Below are 10,590 nucleotides of genomic sequence, written 5' to 3'. Positions count from 1 at the left end.
TCAAGTACTTTCGGTCAAAAGACGCCACCGCCCTATCCCCAAGATACAGCGGAGGGGAGGGAATGGCAACCACTCCTGGCAAGGGACTCAAACCCCAGTCAGTCCAACGAGTCCGACAACTCACTCCATGATACCCAGTTGAGACTCGACCGTGGCGTATCACCGTGGGACGAGTGTGCAGACAAAAGATGCGATCAAGCTGCGAGATACAGGAGATAGCGCTCCCCCGTTTCCTGTAGGTAAGGGGGGAGCTCTTTGTATTTGTCAGCGGACAATATGGCAAAAATCGAAAGGGAAAAAGTATTTATCTAAACCGTGGAATATTACTCGTAGGGATAAGGACAGAGAAAGTTGCTCCAGTGATGCCTAAAAGCGACTGTCGCTTTACATATGAACGACTTCTTTTATCGTTTTTTAAAGTCCTAATTCCTGGAAAATCCACACATACCCAATATTTTCGTTCACTTATAAAGCCTTTTTACGGGGAATACTCAAAAGCTTTTCAATGAATTCAAGTAAGCGTTATTTCCCGGCATCGCGTGTGCATATTACGAATTCGAGCTAATATTTAGGAGAATCTGGCAACGAAGCACTTAACTGGCGGATATCCCATCGCTCCTCATTAATTCTCCCAAGGTCGATTCTGTGTATATGTGACGCAGATTCAATGGTAGGCAAAAAAACAGTAGAAAATTGAAAGCATTTTTCAGCGTACGCTACTAAAAGCAGTCACGACTCATTACGGTCTCAGTTAAACTATATTATTGAAGTGCATAGCTTTATGAATAGGGTGATTAATTAGCAGTTTGCTTGGGTGGTTGAATATTGGTGTTTCATTTCATTTCGCTGTGAAAATCGAAAGATGTAATCACGGATTATGATTGACACGAGATTTTGATAACTTTCTCTGAATTACATAATATATTTTTTAACCAAATTTCGGAGTAAAGGAAAGCATTTTGTGGTCCTTGATTATCGTTCAACTTATTTTGTAATAGTTTAGTTTAATTTTTAATAAGACTAATTCATTTATTAATCGAAGGATTGCTTAAATTGCTTAAATCCCAGGAAATATCTATTATTTGGGACACGGCTACATCTCGCGACAATACACAGTAAAATTCATATAAGTCATTTTACTTACATCGAAATTTCAAAGAGGATCCGACAAATGTTAACTGTTCCCTGTTATGCTCCCATTAGCAAATCTTTGACAGGCAATATTAGCCTTACACCCCCTAATACTTAGGACTTCGTTTCTTCAATTTAAAATAATATAATGCATATCACAATAATTATTTTAAATTCTCAAATTTATTTTTTGTGTTTCCACAGGATTTAGCTAATATTCGTCCAAAGTAAAATTTCTATGCCATAGAAAGGGAAATGGTTTCAAGGTTTATTTCTTTCACTCTTTGCTTGATCTTATTAATGGGAGTGGCATTTGGCCTGGCATTCGCCCGGGGTGATGGGAAACCCGCAAAAACCTTCACGGGCCGCCTTATAACGTACATTTCACGGCAGGGTACTAAGGTGATTTAGGTTACATCTACATCTACTCAATACCCCGCAAGGCGCCGCGAGGGCGTGTGGCGGGGGGTGTTAGGACACCACCCGTAATTAAGAAAGAAAAACTGCATGCAAAAGCTACAAATGTACACTATCCACAAACAAAACATGGTAAGCATTCATGCAAGAACACTTACAACCCACGCACATGCAAACACTCAAAGCTACGAACTAACATATTCATGTACCTAAAAATATATCCAATGCAATGCGATTATTATTTGTAATGTTAAATTTAGTCCCGACTTGTAAATTAAAAGTTTTAATGGTTTATAAAATTACTTCAGTATCTTACAATTATGATTTCTGATGGTTAAGGGAAAGAATGGGTATTTGTATCTATCTGTACTGGAATCTAACTCCCTTATTTTATCTTTGTGGTCTGATCTACGGATGTAATAGTGCGGGGCCAAAGGTTAATGGAAGGACATCCACATAATGCCCAGCATGCCGGCGCAGAGGCGTTAACTTCATGCATACCTATCGCCAACTAAGTATTCAGAATAGAAGCCAACGCAGAAATGTCCAATCATAGAAATATCGGCTCCGGCCTAATATCAATTTATTCCAGCACTATCTCATTGAATTAGATACTTACCTTTTTCATATTTTTTTTACAGAATATATAACAACTATCTAAAATTATTCTCCATTCTCACGGAAAATCATTTCTTTGTGAGTGTTTACATTCCTTTTCCGAATTTCTATCCACACAGCATAGACTAGTGGGAAATGAGAGTCGACAAAATTAAGAATTTGGATGAAATGTAGTAATTTCTTTCTATTAATCTAAACAAGATATCTCGGAAGAATGTTCAAACAATTTTTAATTAAAAAAATCATTTTGAACTGAAATTGTAAACCTTGTGGAAAGACATCCACTGCTTCAAGAGTTATCATACAAATAAATATATATGTGCGTTGATACAAAACTCAACTGGGAAACCCACATCAATCAGATCTGTAATAAACTGAGTAAAGCTTTTTATGTGTTTAGAAAGCTCAACTCTCTCATTTAAAATCAGTATTGTTGAACTTTTTACCATGCCTTCTTTCAATGTCATTTGAATCATGGAGTTGAGTCATGGGGCCATTCCCAACATGGTAAAAAATTTCGCTACTACAAAAGAGAGCTATTCGCTCTCTCGCTAATATACCACCACGTGATTCCTGCAAGCCTTTTTTTTGTTAGGTATGGAGTCATGACTGTATTTAGTTATGTATCATTAAGGCTCCTATTTAGGCTTGTTAATTGTACTAAATTGTAATATTGTTTATTAAGTAATATTTATATTAATTGCATTGAATATGGTTGTGTCGTTTTTAAAAATGAATAAAGTAAAATAATTATATATGAAGGTATTACAAATAAATCCGCCGAGTGCAAGTTAGCAAGAGTCCAAATACGCATATATGTTAAATTATAAAAATTGTTACTCACGTTTCGATCACACAGTACCGGTTCAGGTACGTGTACATTCAAAATTTCATTATTCTTACAGAATATAACGGCAATGGCATAAGGTAAACCAAGAAAAAAGAAATTCCTTTGTAGATTTCTTCACCCAAGTTGATCCATTCAAGAAAACGTTCCACTAATATGGCGGATTACTCGTCATTAACTCCTAGCGAGAACTTATACCTTTCTCTATCCCTTTCACTATATTAAGAACTATTTATCCAATTGCATAGCGAGACGTCGCTCCTTCCCTTGATTTATTTCTCACATCCGCGTCACTTTAATCGAGTGCATTTATAAACATGTGCATATAAATACATGTATTTACTTTATTATTTATTCATTTCATTTATTTATTTCCTTCATACATTTTTAGCGCGAAGTGATGGCTGAAGTAAATTAATAGAGGGGAGAGGGTAAGTTTCCTTTAGCCATATAACACAAGACTTTTCCACCATGGGTAACCTTTTATAAAACAGAAGTGTGAGGGGTGTATGTGGAAGACGAATTCACAAAACATTTAGGAACATGGTCAATGCATGCTAAATACAATCACTCACATCCTCGTATTTGCGGAATGTCCAGGAAATTCAATGCCTTTTTCCCGCTCCGCAATTTTGGTTATGTTCCTTCTTTGCCGCTAATGTCCTTTTCTCAGCTTTGTACGCTTCTCCGAGATCACATAATCCCGCTCGAACTCTCAGGCCTCTGCAATAAGCTGAAAATACAAGTGAGAAAAGCATCCAAACACAAATTGAAGGTTCTTTTAAAATCTCATTTCCTTCAAAGAGAATACATGTTCATGTAGTTAACAAGATGTCACGTTTTGCCATAAGCATCTTTTCTTTGCGCTCTAAGAATATTGCGTCGGAACTTTCTTCAATTTATACAACAGGCATCACCAAGGACGCTGAAACGAGGGACCCTTAACAGGCAGAGGGTCGGAAGCAAAAAGCACATAACAAAAGAATGAGAATTGGTGTTATCGCAGTCACTTCAAGGGCATGCATTGTACGGCCAGTATGAAACCCAAGCAAAGGAAAAAAGCCTGACAAAGGTAATATTTCGCATTTAAAGAAATTGTCCTAAGCCTCAGTTTTTCTTTAAATCATTTCGGTTGAATGTCGATATTCGGCCGTTTAATTCTCAAGTTATGTGCAGAGAAGAGGAGAGTTTGGTCCTGTTGTATTCAATTAGAAGAGTCCGTTTAGGCAAAACCTCGATTGGCAGCAGGAAGAGCCTCCAGGTTCGTAACATTGGATGCAGTTTTGGTACAACTTGGTGACGGATGGTTTAATCCCGGGAACGTGTGTTGTTTCGATTGCTAACTGGATACTCCTGATGTCCCAGGGATCGCAATGGTGACCTTCCCGAGTGTACCAGGCTTCTATGGCCGTAGTACGTTCCTAATTTCGCCAACGGATGATTACAAAGTGTCTTCGACAATGGATGGCTATTGTCCAGCCGAATATTTAATATCGCGTGCAGAACGACGATTCGGGCGGCCGAGAGTGAGTGCTTAATTTCGTGTGATCATGTCGTTAAGAAAGGCGGGTCATCTCAGTGTGCGTGTACTTACTCTGGCAAATATTAAGTAACCGTGATTGATTCAAGAGCGCTAGTCAGCAGGAGAGAGGTTTTCTTGTCGTTGGGAGCAAGGGAAAGGCAGAGATACCAGGATCTAATCCGATATTTCTCAGGTACGTATGGTCCCTGTGCCGTTGCGCGGCTCCACCGTGAAGCAGTCGGCGTCCTGAGATTGCTTGTGGGAGGGGCTAACTACATTCCCTGGCGCCATCTGGGTGTTGAAGAATTAAATATGGCGGGAAGCTGTATTCCGAAACAAAATTAATATTGAGTTTAAATATATTCATTTATAAAGGGAAAATAGTTTTGAAATTAGATATCCAAAATCATGATGGAAAGATTTTATGTATGTTTTGTTTACTTTTAAAAGTCTACATGATTGGCACATTTTCAAATTTAACGAATGACGTCATCCAACGGTTTTGGTCTCCCGCCATGCCTCCGATTCGCTAATCCGTTCAGTTGGTCCTGGGTCGTCGTTTGGGAAGGAGGTGAGTCCATGCTTGTTTAATATTCGAGCCTTTTACGATTAATGTTGATTGCCTTATGTTAGGGGCTGCACTTGCGAAAAAGGGGGTGTAATTCTTTCTCTGCGAGAGAGTTTTATAATTATAAATGCGAAAACGATGGATACGTCAATTCCATCGTAATTATGGGACTTCTTTGGGGACTGATTTTTCGTACGATGGTGAGCAATTTATCCTTTTGAAGTTTGCTAGAGAAAAGTTAAAATTTATTAAAAATGTATAATGAACGGGAAGTAGTGCGATGCGATGCAGGCTGAGATAATGTGGTACGGGACGGTATGAAGCGTTTTAAATTTCCCTCAACAAGATTGCAGATTTTTTTAAACATAGCCAATATCTCAGCGTATTTTTTCTCCAAATGTAATGAAGCCTTGAATTTTTTGACTCTTCGTCATCTGCAGTCGGTCGTTCATTCGATATTTTTCATGTAGGTAATTATTTCTTCGAACAGTAGCCATCACATCTAATTGCACCTTGCTCCCATACCAATTAAACGAGCAATCTAAAATACTTATGAAACTCGAAAGACCCGGATCTTTACGCCCGCGAGAGCAAAGGCCCAGGTCACGAGGTGCTGAGAGTTCTCGAGAGCCTTTGGCCCCATTTTACTATGGGTCCGTCTGACTCAGGCCGCCGTTGGAAACTCGTTTTTGGTAAAAAACTGCCGTTTTGATGACGTTGGATTAGGTGTTTCGAACACTCACCATAAGGTTACTGACTGTCAAAAAGATAGATTACTTGTGCAAAAGTTTAGATGTTAAATTACTTGCAAGTATTTCAGTCGAAAAAGTAACGGTATAATATGCAAAAAACGGAGTCTATCATTCAATGTCGTAATGACTAGGTATTCTTTTATTGTCGAAAGTGTATTCTTCTGAATTCAAAGAATACTTTGAAAATGAAAGCTTTTGAATTATTTACAGTGATACGATCGTTGTTACGTAAAAAGAATTCCCTGAGACAGGAGTACTGCTACATTGCTATGGGATAAAGAGATTGTACAGTGTTATGAGGGGTGTATTGAGGAACACGTCTGGAGGTGCAAGAAGGAAATAATGATTCCGAGGGAATGGAACTTCGGAGATTACAACGGATTGGAATAATTGTAAGTTGACACTTCTTACCTGAATCTCCCAAAATTTATTAATGAAATCCATTGATGACCCTGTTAAAGACGACCACGTCGGATTGACCTCTTTCGTGGAGGGCAAGATTTCACTTTCGCTCTCTTCCTCGTTCTTTCCTATTCCTCGAGATATGTAAACTCCATCCATTTGCTTTAGTTCCTCCTAATGGCATCCAGCTTCAAACTTTGCCTTAGCCTTATCATTGCGGTTTATATTTTTGAGTAATGGGATTTGAAGTTGCGAAAATATATTCAGCGAGGTTCTACTTATCAAAAGCTGTTATTTTTTGGAGGGCGAATCTTCTTAGGGATTACCTAATGGGTTTCGTAGGATGATTGGGTCTATGAAACTACTATATGTCCAATGCTTTGATGAGCAGTTACCTTTCTTGCCGCTTAGGCTGGTGATTCCCGTCTGTTCATACTAAGCTTGCAGTTTTATTTTGTACAATGAAGGTCTTGGACGGATAATGTTTCGTTTTAAATGGTGAAAAATCAAGGTTCCACAACCGATGCGATAATCCTTAGTCTCATAGTACCCTGGCGATACTTTCTAAATGAGGGTATACTTTCGACAGCCAAGCTTGTTATTCTATTTCCTCGCCATATTTCGCCAATAGGCTTCACATGAATTCAATTGCCTTCTAGGTCCACTTATTCCCCGAATACGTCTCGCCCAGGAGAGTAATTACTAGGTGAGGATAGGCCTAATTATTAAGTCGAATCTAGACTTTCTATTTCGTTATAATAGAAGAGGTAGGTAATCGCTAGGGAATTACTATTATTCCCAATTATTTTCAAAATGAACTTATTTTTAATTAATCTCTAAACAGTATTTCTTGAAACAGCGTTGAACACCAACTGATTAGACTAACTTTTCCCGACAACTACCGTCGTGTTATTATACTATTGCTTCGTAGAAAAATAAACGTATCTTTCATAAATGCACAGGAATAACCCCATTAACGTAGGGGAGGAATGAAAGAGATCCGTCGAAAATAACCTCGGGAGAGTCTGAAGTGACTTCGACTGCATTACAGTTGACCCCTTATTAGACTACCCTTACTGGGTGACCATTCATATGTTAATTCTGTTCTGGATATTTCAGCTGTGTCATACTTCGGTAGATTTTTGAGTAGTTTACCTGGAATTATTTCGTGAAAAACTTTCATAAAGCGTGTCGCCAAAATCGCCTCCACCGGGATGTTTTTTTCTCCCGAATTCAATAAAGGGGTAGTTTTAAAGTACAATTTGTGTCTCAGGATTTATCTTTTGGGGAAACCTGCTTGGTTTTCACTAACTCAAAGTATCTTGTAAGCCACCCCTTGGGTACGTTACAGGGAGGAATACACGCCTGCGCGAGAGTTTGTTTCAGGGGTGTTGGAAGGCCATACTTGGATAATGCTATCTCGTATTTTGCGATTTAACGATGGCCCCCTGTAAGTTATCCCAATCCTGGGCCTCTGATAATTTTGATTCGCTTCTCAGTTTATCAAAGCATATCATCTTCTAAGAACCAAGTTAGTTCATTTTAACATCTTAAAACAATTATCAACAAGTCGCAAGCCGTAAGATTTGTTCGCCGTCACATCCACCACCCCCGGCACTTCATGCGGTCGAAAATGTTTTCCTCAACCAATGACGGTCAAAATCCATGGCATTAATTTTATTTCCAACCCGCATCGGCTTTCTAATATTGACATTATTTTTACGAAACTTCACTCATAGTTTTTTATTACACGTGCTATTCGTAATATTGTTTTTGTGAACGGGTTATTCTCAATGTAGATATATTTACGCGTAAATGCACAGAAAAATATCTGGTTTCGCACCCAAAAGGCAGCTTATTTTAAGATTTCACAACTAAGATTATAGCTAAGAGTTAACCATCAGGAGTAATATTGCAATGAGTGTCTTATCCATTATAAATCTTTAAAAATTAGTCTGGGGTTTAGTATTGACCCCCCGTCCAACACACCCTAGCGGTGGCTTGCAGAGTACATAAATGAAATAAATTACGTCACTTGCAACCATTGAAGGGCCTCGGCTCGTTCTTTCGAATTCATTCTTCACTATGTTAGGCAATATCGACATCTGCCTAGTGCCGACTACAGTCAACCACGCTTGGGGTGTATGGCAGAGGATGACTACACACCTGGCATTCGACAATATTTGCAAGAAACATTTACTTCTAGTTTACAACTACTCATGTTTCATTGGAGATTTGAGAAATAATTGAAGTGCTTTAGATCATGTTAACTTTAGGTCTCTGCGTAACGGTGCAATTCTTCTGGTGGTGGTAACACCCTATCCCTTCCACCACGACAAGACAAGTCCATTTGGAGGGCCTTTTCCCTAAAATTTTATTTATTTATTTATTTGAAAACATTTTTCACTTACATCAGTAGCGCCAAATAAGAGTGAAAAATATGTAACAGACATGAAAAAGGACAAAAGGAAATAACAGCATAACAATAAACAATGAGGCTTTAAAAGGATGGATAGCGGGAGTGAGTGAATTAAGATGGGAAGAGAGGCAAAATAAAGATGAGAGCTTGGTGAGAGAGAGTCTAGGAATAGGCAGATGGAGTAGGGAGTGGGTGGATTGAGTTGTATCCTGAAGTTGAAGAAAGAGAGCAGTTCCGGACAAATCAATAATCGATATTAGGGTGTTGTGGAGGGGTTTTGACGAAGAATTTTCAAGGGTTAAAGTTAAGCTTCCAGGCATCAGATAAGGAAATTTAATGTAAGGAGGGTTGAAGGTTAATACAGTTAGCAGTGTTATTAACTTGCCTGTAAATCTTGATTAACAGCGTAGAGAAGTGTATGGACCTCGGAGGAGAGGAGACTGGAAGGAAGATCATTAACGAATAAATTGAAATGATATGGCCCAAGGACACTGCCCTGGGGAACCACAGACATGACAGAAGACCAAGAGGAAGAAGCATCCGAGAGTATCACATGCTGGGTTCTGTGGGTGAGAAAGCTAGAGAGAAGGCTTAGGAACATACCATGAATGCCGAACTGTTGGCTGAGGTTATGATGGAAGAGCTGATGATGCAGCGCATCGGAAGCCTTGGAGAAGTCAAGGTGGTTGGCATCAAGTTGACTTGAATTGTCTATTGCCATGACAGCATGGGGCTAAAAGACAGCGAGATTTGCAGGCATGATCTGCCTGGGAGGACACCATGCTGCTGGGAAGATAAAAAGGGAGAGGTGAAATATCCTGTTGGGAATAATACGTTCAGAAATGAAGGACTGGACTGGAAGCAATGAGATAGGGCGATAGTTTCAAACATCATTCTTTGGACCCGTTTTACATATCGGAATGATATTAGTGCATTTCCATTGAGGAGGGAAGGTTCATAGGGGAAAACAGTAATTATAAAAGATGGCTAAAGTTTGTTAACGGGCTGAAGCGCCATTGCGAATGAATTTAGGGCTGAGAGCATCTAGGCCAGGTGAGCGGTGGGGGCGTATTTTGCATAGGTACTGGAAAAATTCCCGGGAGTCTCTCTGTAAGTGGAATAGGAAATGGTTTATTTTAGGAAGGAGGGAATGGACAGAGGTTAGAAGAAAGCTGTAGGCCATCGGAAAAGAATATTAGAAAGGTAGTTAAAATATAAAATTGACAGTTAATATTTCTTTACCATATCTTTTAAATTGCGTTTGCTCCAATATTAAATATTTTAAAACACAATGCATTGAAAAGAACCTCGCATTTTAAAATTTAAAAAGAAAGTAAACATTTAAAAGATTTACTTTAAAAATAATGCACATAGAATCAAATTATTTATTTTTTTGAATCTTTGAATTAATCAACACATATTATCCTATATACTTACCCTATCGCAGGATGCAGAGGAATGGATCCAAGGAAGAAGGAAAACACAAGAAAAATAGATTGAAATTAAAAATTGGGGTGAAGAGAATCTAAAAATGATGCATTATGTTTCAGCTGGTGTGCATGCGATGGGTATAACATTTAAAGAGAAAGGTATGATAACATTTCTGGCAATGCATAGTGACGATATCTTCATAGCAAGAAGAAGAAGGGGTACTTCTAATACTCCCATGTTCAGCTGAAGGACATCAAAAGATGAACTGTAAATAGAAAGTGTTGAGTACTGGTATAAGGGTAAGACGTTTTCTAAAACCAAGCCACGGTTCCATTGCAAAAATTTTCTATGTTAATTATAAGGTATCAAAAGGTGGACTGTAAACTAAAACAGTTCAGTTATCGCTATAAAAGCAAGGTGCTTTTATAATACCAAGCCATGGTTCGGTTGGATATAATTTCTATGTTCAGTTAAAAGTTATCA

General features: G+C 38.6%; 1 long non-coding RNA gene across 1 annotated transcript; it reads left to right on the top strand.

Annotated features, from left to right (window-relative positions):
* Positions 1–5,087: 5,087 nt before the first annotated feature.
* Positions 5,088–10,318, top strand: LOC139685454 (uncharacterized). Its single transcript, XR_011700109.1, has 3 exons — positions 5,088–5,106; positions 6,066–6,247; positions 10,124–10,318. It is a non-coding gene; the product is annotated as an uncharacterized lncRNA (long non-coding RNA).
* Positions 10,319–10,590: the final 272 nt, after the last annotated feature.

This window comes from Hetaerina americana, unplaced genomic scaffold (genome assembly GCF_022747635.1).
Source record: "Hetaerina americana unplaced genomic scaffold, ioHetAmer1.1.p SCAF_113, whole genome shotgun sequence".
Taxonomy (NCBI): Eukaryota; Metazoa; Arthropoda; class Insecta; order Odonata; family Calopterygidae; genus Hetaerina; species Hetaerina americana.
This window is presented reverse-complemented; position numbering and strand designations above follow the sequence as displayed.